The sequence below is a fragment of the Bombus flavifrons genome, unplaced genomic scaffold (assembly GCF_040668555.2).
Source record: "Bombus flavifrons isolate JBK064 unplaced genomic scaffold, iyBomFlav1_principal scaffold0062, whole genome shotgun sequence".
NCBI classification, from domain to species: domain Eukaryota; kingdom Metazoa; phylum Arthropoda; class Insecta; order Hymenoptera; family Apidae; genus Bombus; species Bombus flavifrons.
Window position 1 is genome coordinate 109,244 of NW_027184807.1, and position 16,171 is coordinate 125,414.

Here is a 16,171-nt window from a genome sequence, read left to right on the forward strand (position 1 = left end):
GTCGTTTTTACCGCTTAGTTTGCCCGTGATATCCATGTGAACCGTGTGCCAAGGTATGCTGGTCTTAGGTATGGGTGTAGTTCGGCTTGTATTTTGCCTGAACTAGCCTTAGAAACTCGACAAGCATGACAGTTCTCAACGAATTTGCGAACGTATTTCGCCATTCCTTCGAACCAGTAATACTCGTACAGTTTCTCGAGCGTTTTATCCCATCCTAAGTGCATGATTGACTGGTGTACATGGCTGATCACGGACCATCTAAAGCTTCTTGGGACAATGGGCAAGCAGAGAGTTCTGCCTCTTCTTTGTATTTTACGGTACAGGGTGCCGGATCGTTGTTCGTAGGTGTTCGCGATGTCGTCCGCAAGCTCGTCGTTCCGCAACTTATCAACGATTTCGGTGATTTGGGGGTCGCGACGTTGCTCCGCTAAGAGCCAGTCGTCGGAGATTTCGGCCAGATTGATTTCCTTTTCGGCGATTTTGTCGATCGTACGGTGATCCGAGTCTACGTGGTTCCACGAAAAGAAATCGGCGTGAGCCATTTGTTTGCCTTGTTGCCTGGATTTTCTGTCTTGTTGTTGCGGACAAGCTGGTGCGATATGGCCCTCCGCCTTACACTTGAAGCAAACCAGCCCCAAGAACAATCCCCGAGTCGACTTCTGTGGGATGAAGCCGCCAGTTGGTAGTTTGAGTCATCTGGGTGAGTCGTTTCCGTTTCACTTCGATTCCGGAGTCGAGTGCTCATTAATTAAAGAATCCGTAGCCTCGAAATTTTCCGGTAAGAGAACGACTGATGTAATAGTAATGCAAGGAATCGGGAATACCTGCGTTAAAAGTACGTCCCAGATTTTGTCCGTCGTACGTATTAACGATTTTACATTGGAGATAGCTTTTCACGTCCTTGACGATAGTCATTTAAAGTACGATATTATGATTGGTCGCGAGATAGTAAGATTCGATGTAATCATTACGCCCAACGGCCTCGATATCCGCAAAACGAAGACAGTCAATGCTTGCCATAAAACCGTCGAAAATGAGATTGATTTTGATAAAGTAGACACCGAAGTATGTGGTAATGATAAGAGCCGATTGATTTCTATTCTTAGAAATTCTTTCTAGGCCAGTTAGAGATTCGATTAATTGATCCCAACATCAGCGTACAAAGAAGGCCCCACCGACTCAGCGAGGAAGAACGAAGAACAGTTATTATTATTATTATTATTGTTATTATTGTTATTGTTATTGTTATTGTTATTGTTATTGTTATTGTTATTGTTATTGTTATTGTTATTGTTATTGTTATTGTTATTGTTATTGTTATTGTTATTGTTATTGTTATTGTTATTGTTATTGTTATTGTTATTGTTATTGTTATTGTTATTGTTATTGTTATTGTTATTGTTATTGTTATTGTTATTGTTATTGTTATTGTTATTGTTATTGTTATTGTTATTGTTATTGTTATTGTTATTGTTATTGTTATTGTTATTGTTATTGTTATTGTTATTGTTATTGTTATTGTTATTGTTATTGTTATTGTTATTGTTATTGTTATTGTTATTGTTATTGTTATTGTTATTGTTATTGTTATTGTTATTGTTATTGTTATTGTTATTGTTATTGTTATTGTTATTGTTATTGTTATTGTTATTGTTATTGTTATTGTTATTGTTATTGTTATTGTTATTGTTATTGTTATTGTTATTGTTATTGTTATTGTTATTGTTATTGTTATTGTTATTGTTATTGTTATTGTTATTGTTATTGTTATTGTTATTGTTATTGTTATTGTTATTGTTATTGTTATTGTTATTGTTATTGTTATTGTTATTGTTATTGTTATTGTTATTGTTATTGTTATTGTTATTGTTATTGTTATTGTTATTGTTATTGTTATTGTTATTGTTATTGTTATTGTTATTGTTATTGTTATTGTTATTGTTATTGTTATTGTTATTGTTATTGTTATTGTTATTGTTATTGTTATTGTTATTGTTATTGTTATTGTTATTGTTATTGTTATTGTTATTGTTATTGTTATTGTTATTGTTATTGTTATTGTTATTGTTATTGTTATTGTTATTGTTATTGTTATTGTTATTGTTATTGTTATTGTTATTGTTATTGTTATAATCGTCTATATCATTGCTGTTGTTGGTCCTTTTGGTTTAATCATCATCGTGGCACGTTTCAAAGTATAATCCCAACCTCTCCAACGGAACCATACGATACCTTTTATTAAATAACAGAAAGGAAGAATTGTCTTTTGTCATTAAACGGATAATACGAAACATGAATGGCTGGTTGTACGTGACGACATTATTTTGTAAGCAATCATACCTTGTCGAGCGGTTAAATCCTGAGGATCGTTCAAATAAAGACCGTTTAATCCTCGTCCGCACGATTTCCACCACCATCCGCCTTTTAGCATGGAAGCGCAGTTCAACGATGACCTATCGTTGTCCCTGTGTGAAATGAAATATCGTCTCGAACGAATAGTTGACTCTTATTACGATTAATCTATCCGATATTATCCGTCCTTCAATGCTTTTTGCTTTGTGCTTTCACATAACCGAAATTGTCATTTCATGCATTCTAACAAATGAAGAAATAACGTGTTACCTGTTGTACGTGGGAAACGGATTATTGTTCGAACCGTACCATGGATCGTTTAATGAGTCACCGGCATTTCCGTCGTAACCGTCAATCTCCAATTTATAATATTCTCCTTCTGAATAGATTTTGAAGTGGGAGTACTGTGCGTACCTAAACGAAAGTACATGGATCTATAATTTTTGTATGCGCACGGATATACGGATGTTCCGAAACGTTCTATATCTTAAATGTACAGAGAAAATCGTCTTTGAAATCCTCTCCGATCTATTCTACACAGACATTAAAACGTCCGAACTTCGCATCCAAAATCAGTTGCAATTGTAATTTTGATATTTCTTACCTTTTGTTACCTTCGAAATCTTCGAGTTCCACCCGAAGCATGTAATCTTCGTTGTTAGTTAACACGTATATGTTTTCGTTGCCAAGCCAAAACTCTCGAGCAGGATCACCAAAACCGTTTTTATAATCAGCCCAATCACGATAGAAATTTTCTCTTGGCTCGCCGAAATCGTCTCTTCTTTAAATAACCTAGGAAAAAGTGGAAATTCTTTTTCGAATTATGAGATAAAAGAAGTAGGAAGATTAAATATCTTTTACCAACGAACGCGGCTGTTTATTGTACGCACAGTTATTCTTTTTCTGTAACGACCTAAGAGTATAAGCTATCGATTCTACATTGATCCTACATTGATTCTACATTGCGAAATATACTTTTTTGGGAAAAAAAGCCCGTTCTATCACACTAGTTTTATCTCGATGCATGATGCACACGCGTATATACATATTATAGTATTTGGACGAATCTCTGTTTTACCGTCCAACCTCCTTCGGCGATATCCTGCTCGCAATAAACCTTGAGAAACCAATAGGTTGTTCCACGAATTTGAAGATAATAGACACCGCTATCTCTCATGCCAGCATTTAACAAATCAACACATGAATAGTCCTGTAACGTTAAACAATATGTACATGTATTATCGTGTTTGTAAGCATTGATAATATGGAATAACGCTTTCTTTTTCTTGCGTAGATTTTTCACTCTGTTACATATTACGTACATAGATTAGTAGTTTTCTCTCTTTCTACAATATTGTTATACATATTTAATGTTTCAATTATACAATCGTATTGTAAAAACTACTTTTCTCTTTCTTTCCTTTTATTTCTTCTAGAAATATGGTATAGATTTTCAAAATTCCCATAAAGGAAGGATTAATAAAAATTTCACCGACAGGGACTTTTTACGAGCCATATTCGAACGTTTCAAAGTTGATGGTTGTACGTGATGCACATGTGTACATTATAGTGACTTTGTGTGTTATTTACGGTTTGACGAGACGAGTAATTACGAGCAACTTTAAAATGACCGTTTAAACGAAACATTCAGAATGTTAATCGATGTATTACGTAATAAATTTTTCAAATCTGAACATTTCTTTGTGTTATAGCACATACGATATGTACGTGAACGAAGGTGGGCATATGCGTAGGCATGTCGTGTATTCTATAAGTGATTTAACTATACTGTGTATGCACGATAAAATGCATATGTTTAAGATTCCTTCTTTCTCTCTCCAATCCCTTCACCCTTCCCCCTCCCTACACAATCACTCCTTTTCCGTAGTAATTGGGCCTCCCCTTGTCTACACATTCTTCACATAGAAATACAGCAGCGTTGTTGTTACGTTTACTCTCTCATCTTCTTCCGTTTCATCGCGTTCGTTCGCTTATTCGCTTACAGGGTCTTACAAGGTAACTAAACTATAGAAAAGAGAGGAAGAAAGAAAAAAGTATGTTTGCATAAAAGTCATGCGGTATATCGATTATTCCACTTTGGTCGGTTAAAAACCAAAGAAGAAATGAGAAAAATATAAAATACTATATAAAAACTGTTTCTAATTCGTTTGAACGGTGCCGATTACCAGTGACGTTAATTGGTACGGGTTGAGAATGTTTTTGTTGTTTATTACCTTAACATCTTTGTAATTAAGGAATGCATCGGTGGTAAAGGTGGAATTTGCTGTACTTGGTTTGTTTTTGACACTTGGAAATATAACAATGGAAATATAACGATTTTTAGACGATGATCGCTGCGAACTCGGTGATAATGGGGGGCCTATTGAAGGATTGGCTGTCGAGTTGGAGAAATTAGTGGAACCAGCTATATTGCTTGAATTAATGAAATTATTGATCGATACGGCGTTCGACGAGGTCGAGGAAGACATGGACATCGACACAGACGAAACAATGGTAGTCGGATTGACCGGTGAAACGGTTGTTTCAACTGCAATGTCATCAGAGAGTTCAACGTATCTGTGAATCGAAAGAAATTCGTTCTACATGAAACATAATAATTAATTACATAGCAATGTAATAATGGTGTTTCGTTAGTTGAACGTAGTATATTGTCGCTACACTTTCTACATATTTATTTATTTATTTATTTACTAATATTCTTTTACATCGTTCTTTCACGCATCATATACCTATGTATAATAATATATTGGAATATTTACTAACAACAGATGCAATCAATTCGAAATACGATTCTTTCACATTACACGAAACGAAAGATTTCTTTTCATCGAACGGAACAAAGCAAACAGATAAAGATAGAAATACGTATGTACATTGTCTGTTATTATTAGAGAGAAAAGATTATTTCTCGAAAAATGGAATGGAACTGACAACGTCGTAAATGCCTTTGGTTTCTATATTATTTCGTAACATGGTGTATGATAATAAAAGCAAGCGAATAAAGTATCAAAGAAGGAAAACTAACCTATTGGAGTCGTATTCGACAAGGCGATCGATCGTGGGATCTAGCAGCAATTCCGCAGGTATTGGACGCTGAGCAAGGCTAGCTACATCGTCCTCCTGCTTTCGAAGTCTATTCTCCACTCCTTCTAAATTTTCGATAATCTTATTCGTTTTCGATCTTAAATCCGCATGAATTTCACTGATCGCTCTTTCTTGTCTTTGCGTTTGTGTAAGTAATTCATCGGATTTTGGCAAGAGATCGTCCACGGAACTTTTCGTGCCAACCTGTTGAAAAAAGTATAATACCTATCTATATGGAATGCCGTCAAGTGGACATGTAAAATTGTGCATGCGGTCATACAACGTGATTAACACGGCAGGTAAACAGTGAAATTAACAATTTAGCCACATCTTCTCAGCTTACCACGACGTTCCAGACTTCATCCATTTTCTCCGATACAGTCAACAATTGGATATATTTGTTCGACGAGTCGATCGATTTTACTCTGCCTTGGTGGTGGCGGCTCGGTAGTTGTCGTTGTTGTTGTTGTAACGTTGAACGCCGGTCGACCGTTCGTACTTCCTCTCACTAATATCGCATCGTGCACGTCACTCATCATGTTGTAAATAGTTCCCAAACGATCGGAAACCAAGTTTACGTGAAACTGTAACTTTCTGTCCATATTGTTTGTCGCTTGCCTTAAATTTTCTATCCCGATCGTAATGTGATTTATTACTTCATTACTCATCGCTTTAGTGATTTCGATTACGCTCATACATTGACTGGCTTTTTTTGGCTGGCTTCGGCATTTATGTCGTCATTTTGTAACAAGTTATTATCCAATTGATGTTTCAAATCGATCAATTTATTATCTATATCCGATACCTTTTGATCAAGTGACAATAATTTTTCACCAAGAGTGAAATCGGATGATGATGTATTTTCTCGCTTCTGATGGATTGCTTGTAATTTCGGACCTGTTTTGCCAAATAAATGCCAATTTATACGATAAACTTGAACAGCGAATGGCAACCGTAGAAAGAAAAGAAGAAGAAGCATCAGTAAAAAGATAAAAGTATGGAAAAGAGACAAAGAGAACGAAAAAAGGGGAGGGGGGAAATACAGGGAAAGCAGGCTTGTATACGTGTGTACATATGTAGGTATATACCTATACAATAGGTATATATAGGTAGGTACCTATAAACTACACGTAAATACAATTGTTAAGTAAACGATATAGATAAAAGAAAACCGGCTGTAAATGTAATACAATTCAAACGACAATTTGTAGTTGCGATCCATGTTTGTTCTAACCGAGTCGATCAGTCCAATATTTTTTTTTTTTTCTTTTCTTCTTCTATAGATACGTCTGTTAACGAATTTCTGTTTTTACGTATTAGCATTTTATGTACATACATACATACGTACCGCTTCTGATTTCACTGTCGTTTTTATCATCGCTCCTTTTTGTCGAGTATGCAGATTCAGTTGAAGAAAATTCAATTTGATGAGAATTGAAAAGTTTTAGATCTAATGTTCGTAGCTTTGTAATAACTGCATCGGTTTTATCGATATTATCATTCACGCGTGAATCCAAAGCTTCCACTCTTCTCATCAAGTGTTCCACCGCTTTGTCCAAATTTTCAATGCGCTTTAATTTTGATTCCAAAGTCGAAACTATAACCTCGAAAACGTTAAAGAGGTATTGCTCTCTGAAAAAAAAGTACCGAAAAGTATTACGATCAAAGAATGAAATTCGTTTTAATTTCAATTAAGAAATTTTCATTTCACTGGAGTAATGCAAAAGTAAGAATGTTCATCCATTGATTCGTTACATCTTAACTATCTCAACAATTAATAGAAATTTCAAAATATGAACAAATTATCAAATTTGATTAATATTAGTTATTATAAAAAGCTACAAAATTAATTCATCTTCTTTAAATAAATTAAACGATATTGATAATCGATACATCATTGCTATAAATGAGGAAAATGTTGCTCTATCTTATATAAAATAGTATCGGATCTAAGATAAAGCTGAATCTGAAACAACTTGCACAGATGTATCCTTTCTCTCGTTACGATGTAAACTGTAATTTTACGCAATCCATAGGTAGGTCAACAGTCGTACTCTCCATGGTTATTACGGTCCTTTCGAATCTTACAAATCTGTAAACTTTATAGTGTAATGCCTAAATTTGTAGAATTTGTATGTAATTGTATGAAATGTAAAATATAACGGCATTGTTGTCATTACTTTTACCACATGTACACGACTACTGAACGATAATCAACATACTTAAATAATTAACATACATATACATTATTAAGAATTACAACATATTTTCGTAAATTTTATCATTTATTCTCTTTTCGTAACGCACACGCGATATTCGTATTCGTATTCGTATTCGTGTGTGTATTCTCTGGTTTACTCTGGCTTTATTCGTCGAATAAAAATGTAATTTATAATAATAATTATATATAAATATAGTATGTAACATGCAATGATTATAGAATGTAGAATTATAGTAAAATATATACAGAAAGAAAATGACTCGCAAATATTTGCTCACTCGCTTTTACTAAATATACAGATACGATAAATATACCTTGTAAGGAGAGTAGGAAAATATCCTAATTATTAATTATTCGAACGAGGAGATCTACGTTTACCAGTTTCAATGATTTTCAAATATATTATTGTCAGGATCATGATTTTGAACAACTTTTTCCTACGTATGTTTGGGGCCCTGCTCGGCTGTAGCTTTCGAGATATGTACATATTCGTAAAAATACCTTTGCTACCTTTTATCTTGGTATCGGTTAGGTTGCTGGCAGCTTTGTGTACCGGGCAAGATGATATTACCTATACGTATGTATGCGAGTTTATGGCTCTCGCATAGATAAAGCCAAACTTGTACTGTTTCGCGTTGCAGGATCGCTGGATAGATGATTCCTCCACAGTGAAAGTGAACAACGAAAAACGGAGAGTATTTACACCAGTTCACTGGTGGATGAATACTCCGGATGAACGCTAACATATTCTTGGCGACTGAAATAGTGAATTGTTTAAATAATATATTAGAATCTGTTACTTTTTCGCTAATATTCTAAATCTTCTAAATATTTTCATGTAAATTACAGTTTACGTTGACGTTGTACACCTGTGCTTAAAATACGGATAAATCGAAATTTTGTTCCTTTTTTTCTTCAAATTGATGAACATCTACAATTATTATTAAAATTACACATTGCACATAAGAGCAATCGGCCGAGACCCTGTAGCCTTGTAATTGAAACGCCCGCTCGTTGCAAGTTTGATAGTCCTACGTGCTATAATGAGATTATTCCTACGTAAAAATGAATTAAAAAAATTAATGACAAGTGATTAATAAGAATTATTAGTAAGGAATACTTTTTAAATCCTATTTAATTGATTTGATATGATGAGACGAAACCTTTCATGATCATAAGAATATATAATAGAATGAATAATAGAATATATAATAGAATATATAATAGAAAAGTTTGTGAAGTTAACTTATGTTTACTTTACCCTTTCCGATAATAAAAATACTTTATGATACTTATCAGCTTCTTTCGGGCAAAGTTATTTTATTTTTACAATATAAAAAGTTGAGATATCTCTTTTAATTCTTTAGAATTACGATATTACAATCATTAATGCCAGATTCATCGAGGAGCGATAAAACAAAGTATCCTCAAAGGTCACATCCATCAAACCCAGTTGTTAGATAAACTTTATGTAAAATTTTTAATCGAGAGATCTTTACAAACACGACGATACTGCTGCTGCAGTGCGACATGCTCGACGTATCGTCGACTGATTGTTTGAAAAATGGTTCACAATTCGATCAACTGTATAGGCAGCTGAGGTTGGTATTGCTTAAATGCGATCGATGATCGACTATGTCTACTGTCGTAGTTACGATTGGCTGAATGAGAAACAAATATTTATACAAGTATGTATTTGGTGCTGACGAGATTTACTTCTGACTGATTTCTTCACATATACTTGAACGATTCTAACTGAAGAATGAAATTTAAAACGTAATTTTATTCTATTAATTTCTACTTCGTTCCAGCTATTGCCGATTCATCTACAAGTATAGTATGTACGTATGATTATACAAATTATAATAATAAACAGGTCTCGTGTTCCTAAGCCAAAAAAAATCGTTCTCTTTACTTTCCTTCTAATTATCAAATTGTCAGATTAATATCTTATACTTTATCTATATGTAAATGAAGTTGTCTATTATAAAATTCTATCATCTCAAACGTATCGCGTAATTTTAATCGCTGATATTTCTGTTGTTTCAATTATTATGCCGACATCGTTAAATAATGTTACCTTAAATAATAATAAGACCTTGTTCTTTCACGAGTGCTCCTCTTAAATAAGTCTCAATAAGAATAATTGATACCATAAGCGTAATTATTATAGATATCGGTCCTTCGATTCATAGAAAACAGAAAATGTCGTTATTCTTTCAAATACAATTGTATCATATAAGGTCCATGACGTTGCAAAAAAAAAAGAGAGAAAGAAAGGTTACAATATAAACATACATGATAGAACGCATGTTTTAATTTAATTTATTAAGCTATAACTGTATAATTGTTTTACTTGATCCACATTTTTAACCAGCTTATAACGAAAATGGGCATGAATATTATCGAAATTACTCTAGTGTAAAAGTACTCCGCAGCGAAACCAACGAACAAAAACTAACAACGACTATTGAAAGGTGGAAGCGGAATTACAACGAGCGCTTACAACGGACGACATTCCACAACTGATAACTTCCGTAAGATTGAAGAAGAAGAAGGAACAGAAGAAAAAGAAAGAGAGAACGGCAGAAATAAAGAACGGAACGAAGAAAAATACGCGATTTTAAAAATTCACGTACCCACGGCACTCCCGACGAAGATCACTTAATGTTCGGTTAGTTGTTCGCATGCAAGTTCTTCTTCTTCTTCTTTTTAAGCCGAACATCCATTCATTCTCAACGCTTATATATATGTACAAAGCAATAAGTAAATTCACCAACGATAATGTTTCTAAGTGAAGATATATACGCGAGAATGTAAATGTTCTTTTCGACTGGAACAAAACCAATTTGATCGAAGCACAAATCACGAAACACTCGGCAAAGAAAACACGACTATTACAAGTTGCAACAAACAGGAAAAGATCTTTCTTTCGCCATTACCAATTTTAAATTGTTTCATAACAATTCGTTATCATAACGAATGTTCAAGGTGATCACAGCGGAGTTTATCCCGATCCTCTTCGATATAACACTTTGATCACCGTATACGCATCAAGGATAAGATGAGATGATGAACTTAAGCGAATCCTATATTTTTCTCATTTTTCTCTTTGTAGCAAAATCATTACTTGTTCTGTTGGTTTCGCTCTACTTTTAATATTCGTTCGCCTTGATCGAAATATATACGACCGTTGTCATTACGAACATTGACATTCCCTTGATGAAGACACACACACACACACACGGTAAATGAGTAATTAGTATAGTCTCTTAGAAACGACTTAAAAAAGAAAGACAAAAGACCGTATCAATTTGTTGTATTTATATGTGCGCAACTGTTCCACAGACAAAATCAGAACCATTATTTAATTCTTTTGAATCTCGATGATTACGCGCACTTCGCAATGAATGTTGTGTATGACACCTGTTCCGTTTTCTTCCAAGTTCGATGATCTATCCGTTCTTCTCTTCTTCCTAGATATATAAGTTCGATATAAATTGAAACATAGATAAACTCTATGTCATATACGATTGTGCATCACCCTTCCTTATTCTAATGTTTTTCACTTTATTGTTCGTACGTCTCCTGAAATAACGAGCAAAATATACAACAGTAATACGCAATTATGCGCACCGTATTTTAAATTCGATACAAACAACCAGACTGCCGACACCATAAAGCACCAACAAGTTCCCGATCGCCGCTAAATAGTAAGAGTTACTTTCACGTACATACGTGTCCGCTTTGAAAGAGTGCTTGTACCTCTCCCCACTGATCTACCGACCATTCTGTGGTCTTTTTCCGTCCTTTCCCTCTGTAAGGCTATGATCCGATCTGAAACGGTTCGATCCGTTTGAATTCGTACTGTTCCGTTTCGTTGCAACTTCTTCTTCCCCTTCCTTTGCGTTGCCCTTCTCTTTCTCACCCTACCTACCACTCTACCCCTTCTTGACTGATGTCGTTGCCAGCGTCACCAGGAGAAGTTCCTATCGCAGGAACAAGATGACGTCACTTATAAAACGAAGACATACATGTATGTGACCATACGCGAATACGACTGTCAGTCCCCATCCTTGTCTTGCCCCTTCGCTTATTTGAGTGCATCTATAGTACGAGATATTCCGTCATTCTATGCTACTACTACATACACCATAAATACTATTTTAATTCTTACTGCTGCCGTTCTTCATGCTTCCAAACTTTCAACAGTTCCAACAGCCATTTTACTCCTACTTTTGACTTTCTGACAATATCGATTACAGTTGATTGAAAAATAAACAGGAATAAACCGAACATTACCTGCGTATGATATATTAATTTGTAAATACATATCTATATCGCATCGATATCTATCTAATATTTAATATATTTGCATCTAACGTATTGATAACTTTCATTTTCTTCGTAATGATTATAAATCATCTTTTTATAAATCATTATTTATCTTTTAATTAAAATGTGTCAGAGCGCAGTTGGAACGAGGATTAAAATTACATAACTTAAACGTAAAATGAAGATTAAGGAAATAACTATTATTAAGGTGAGCTAATTCAAAGGTGAAAATTGCTTTTAAATAAGATAAATGTCGTCAGTTATTTATAGCTGAGCTTCTATCTCGTATCTATACTCTTCGTGTGAAATTACAAACAAATCAAAACATTATTTTCCGAATCTAAGAGAACTTGTGTGAAATATTTCGAGAATGTCATGATCTTACATTCTAAGAGAACGTGTCAGACTTTTCACCTTGATCGAGACGTCGATACAATTGTTGATCAAGAAACGAGAACAGGCATACTCGGTATTACTGTGAAATGTGCATTCCATGATTATCAGGGCGCATCGATGTGAAATATGCATTAAAATTCCAACGACAACGACGAGAATGAAGAAATGGAAAAGATTAAATAACGAATCTAATCAAAATCGAAAAAAAGAATGCAATACAGTAATTCGGTAAATGCGATAAAGGAAAAAGTAACAAGATACGATCGGAAAGAAGATGTACAAGAAAATTAGTAAACCGACAGACTGGCAATGAGGTAGATCGTAGTATAAAAATGAAGAGAGGAAGAAAGCAGAGGGGAAAGGGAAGAGTACATTATAAATTCAAGTATACATAGGTATCGTCATATATGTATGTATGTAGATCGGTAAAATTGTTTCACTTATCGACACAAATTAACCGGAATGCTTTGTCACGGACTGAATACAGGATAGAGCTGATACCTGTCGCTGTTTTTACGTGTCCCATGTTTGGGAGACCATGTGACCTGTGAGGCGTGATATATTCCCTATGTTAGGGCAATGTATCAATCAGATCGATCAATGTAGAAGCGCTTAAGCACGCTTGTCCAATGTAATAGGAAATACTCTAATTTTTTTGAAGTTGGTATTCAGTTGGAATTTGTGAGACACGAAGTCCCATATAATTATGTTACGTCTACTCTGTACTTAATCGATGCTATTACAATCTAATACATATCGCACGGTGCATCAAATATGAAACCTACGTACAAATAATATATGTAACAAAACATTCACAGTTCATATTTCATTTAATAATTCTAATGAGCATTCATAATCGTACATACATACAATAAGAAAAACAGAGTAAACATCTATAGAAATAGAAACAAGATTGGGATTTCATTTATTATGTCACTATAACTGTAACTGTAATCTGTACGTTCAGTATAGTATGTCAAATATACAAAATAATGACAATTTATCTCCCAACTAAATGGAACATCACGATATATAATACCTCGAATACGATCTACTAATGTCACCTTCTTCTCAATAATAAGGTCTTCGAGGATTGTTCTAAAAATAAAAGGAAGAAAAATAAACATTTGATTAGTGGTTAAGTATATGAAACATAACTTTGGTATTGCGAAATTTTTTAGATATTTGACAAAATTACCAAAGGATTAGGCCTAAATCTGTAGGCAAGCATCATTCTCTTTCTGTAGGCATCGAATTCATCGTCGTCCCTGGATACACCATCCGGTCTTTCGGAACCTAAACCAGCACTGTCGAATCTATTGGTTGCTCTATAGAAAAATGAGAAATGTCGGTACAACATCGAAGATATTGGTATTAATAAATGAAGTAGGAAATGGTCACAGATAGATCAAATAAAATGCTAAGGAAATTCAATAATACGGTAAACTTCTATCATAAAAATAATTCACATGTATTATATGTTTATATGTGAAATTAACGCGAATATAATAAGTACAATCAGTCAGAAACTACTTACTTATTAATAGGTTCGATGCGACCATTGCCTTCGCTACCTAATCCTTGTCCTTCGCTCCAACCAAGTTTTTGTAGCATGTGAAATCCTAAAGAATTGCAAACTTCGTTAATTTGGTTGTCAAACATAACTTACTGACAAAAAGATACATATATATTTTAATATATGTAAATACATGGACGCGCAAAGAAAGGCAGGCTGCGTACCGATGTTATCTTCTTTTAGTTTGTACTCCTTGTAATCGCTAAGGTCAGGTTCCTTCCCTTGATTAACTGCGTTATATTGTTCCATAAATTTTTTAAGTTCATCCGGTGGCAAGATATCACCAATATGATGCTTTCCTTCTGCTTGGGCCGTCAATTCTTCAGCCCACATTTGAGTAGCCTCCATTTCGGCAGATTTGAGTTTGTGTTCCCAAGTACCACCTTCCGTCTCTTCGTCACTGTCGTATTCGTATTTGTGCTTACCCTGTGCTTCTAAACGTCTTACTTCTTCTCTTTTTCTTAATAAGTTTTGGTAGAGAAGATTTATCTGAATGAAGGTTAGAATAAACGGTGAGTGAGTTGGCAGAAATTACACATAGTTGAATTAACAAAGTACTAAGCTCGATCTTAATCTTAAATCTTAAATGAACGCTTGAAATAAAACAATTTTAAAATAAACAATCTTGTCACCTTGTAATGATCTTCGGCTTTTTTCCTTTGCTCTTCAGTGAGATCTAACGTCCCCAAAGTTTGTCGTGCATATTGTATCAAGGCTGGATCGTTCCTTGATATTTTAGTTAACATAGGGTTCTTTGTTTCCGTACGTTGCACTTTTGGTGATGGAATTATAACAGCCGGTTGTCCAATTTGTCCAGGAATCGCGATACTTGGCTGTGAAAAGCCACTACTACTTTGCTGTTCATTATGGCTGGTTAATTACGTGTTCATTTCTGCTACAGGCACCTTATTATCTGGATCACCCCATCGGCTACGTCTTTTTCGTTTACGTTCTTCCTTGTTGTCTTCCTTTGATCGATTTGTAGAATTGTTATCGCTCTCTCTCTCGTTTCTTTTCTGTTTAATGTACAAATAATTATAATCAATAATGGTAGATGATGACACGATGCAAAAATAAATATACATTATATATACCTTGTGGTGAAACATGCTTGTTAGAGGTAGGACCTTGATCGCTATCGTCATTATCGCTGAGAGCTTCTTCCGGACAATAGAGTTCCGCGCCGGTGTTTTTATTTTCCTTAACGGATTTTTCGGTGCGAAATTTTGCCAATCCCCTGTACTGCATATAGGCTGCACTTTGCTTTTGGTGCAGAATCCTTGATTAAAACAAAACTTAAAACTTCTGACGAGTAACATAGTCTCCTAAATTAAATTCCTTTAGATTAAAAGAGACACAATAAAGAGGGAAAAAATAAAAGAAAAAAAAGAATAAGAAGAAAGAATAGAAGATAACAGGTGTTTTATAAGAAAACAGCTCGTATATTCGTATGTTCGTCCAATATGTCACGCCTTTGATTCGTCAATTACATTGAAGAATTTAGGTATTGTCTTTGTTTTATAAAAGGAATATTTTATAAACTAATTAGGGGAACATACTCTAACGTATGTTGTTTTACAGAGGATAAAATAGTAATTATAAATAATTGTAAATAAGAAATGAAGATAGACATTCACGTTTTGGACGCACGATATATGTATGATTAGAAAACTTATTGGTCAAATTTTAATTACAATTTCACGTATCGTTATTATCAAATATTATCGGTAAGATTTCGCTATTTGATTAAAAAGGAAGTAGAGAACGGAGAAGTGATACAGACAAAGCAAGCATTGTAATACATTACACCTAGATGCTGTATCTAGTGCTTGAAATAGAGCAATGTTGTACAAAAAAGACGAACGAACGATACGTAAGGTGAAATAAAGAAAATGTGATATGTGCAAACGCTACACGTATAAAGACACTATAGATGGGGGACCAGAGAGGACAGTAGTTACCATAATTTAGGATCTTGGGCATTCTTCTCTCGTGCTTCTTATTTGATTTCATCCCCACAGTCAGTGACGATGCGTGCCAGCTGCTCAGCCTCTAGGGGACACACTTAGAAGCCTTTGTCAGACATGCGTAACAACGCTAAAAGCTCTGGATTTTGTTTTTGTTTCTGTAGTGTAGAACACGTATTCGTCTACACGAATGATCAGCACGAATTTGCTTTTTGCAAG

General features: G+C 34.5%; 2 pseudogenes; both read right to left on the reverse strand.

The window, feature by feature from the left end:
* Window positions 1-2,618: 2,618 nt before the first annotated feature.
* LOC138189469 (uncharacterized) lies at window positions 2,619-11,598 on the reverse strand (annotated as a pseudogene).
* Window positions 11,599-13,311: 1,713 nt separating this feature from the next.
* On the reverse strand, window positions 13,312-15,506 carry LOC138189470 (SURP and G-patch domain-containing protein 1-like; annotated as a pseudogene).
* Between the last annotated feature and the right edge of the window lie 665 nt (window positions 15,507-16,171).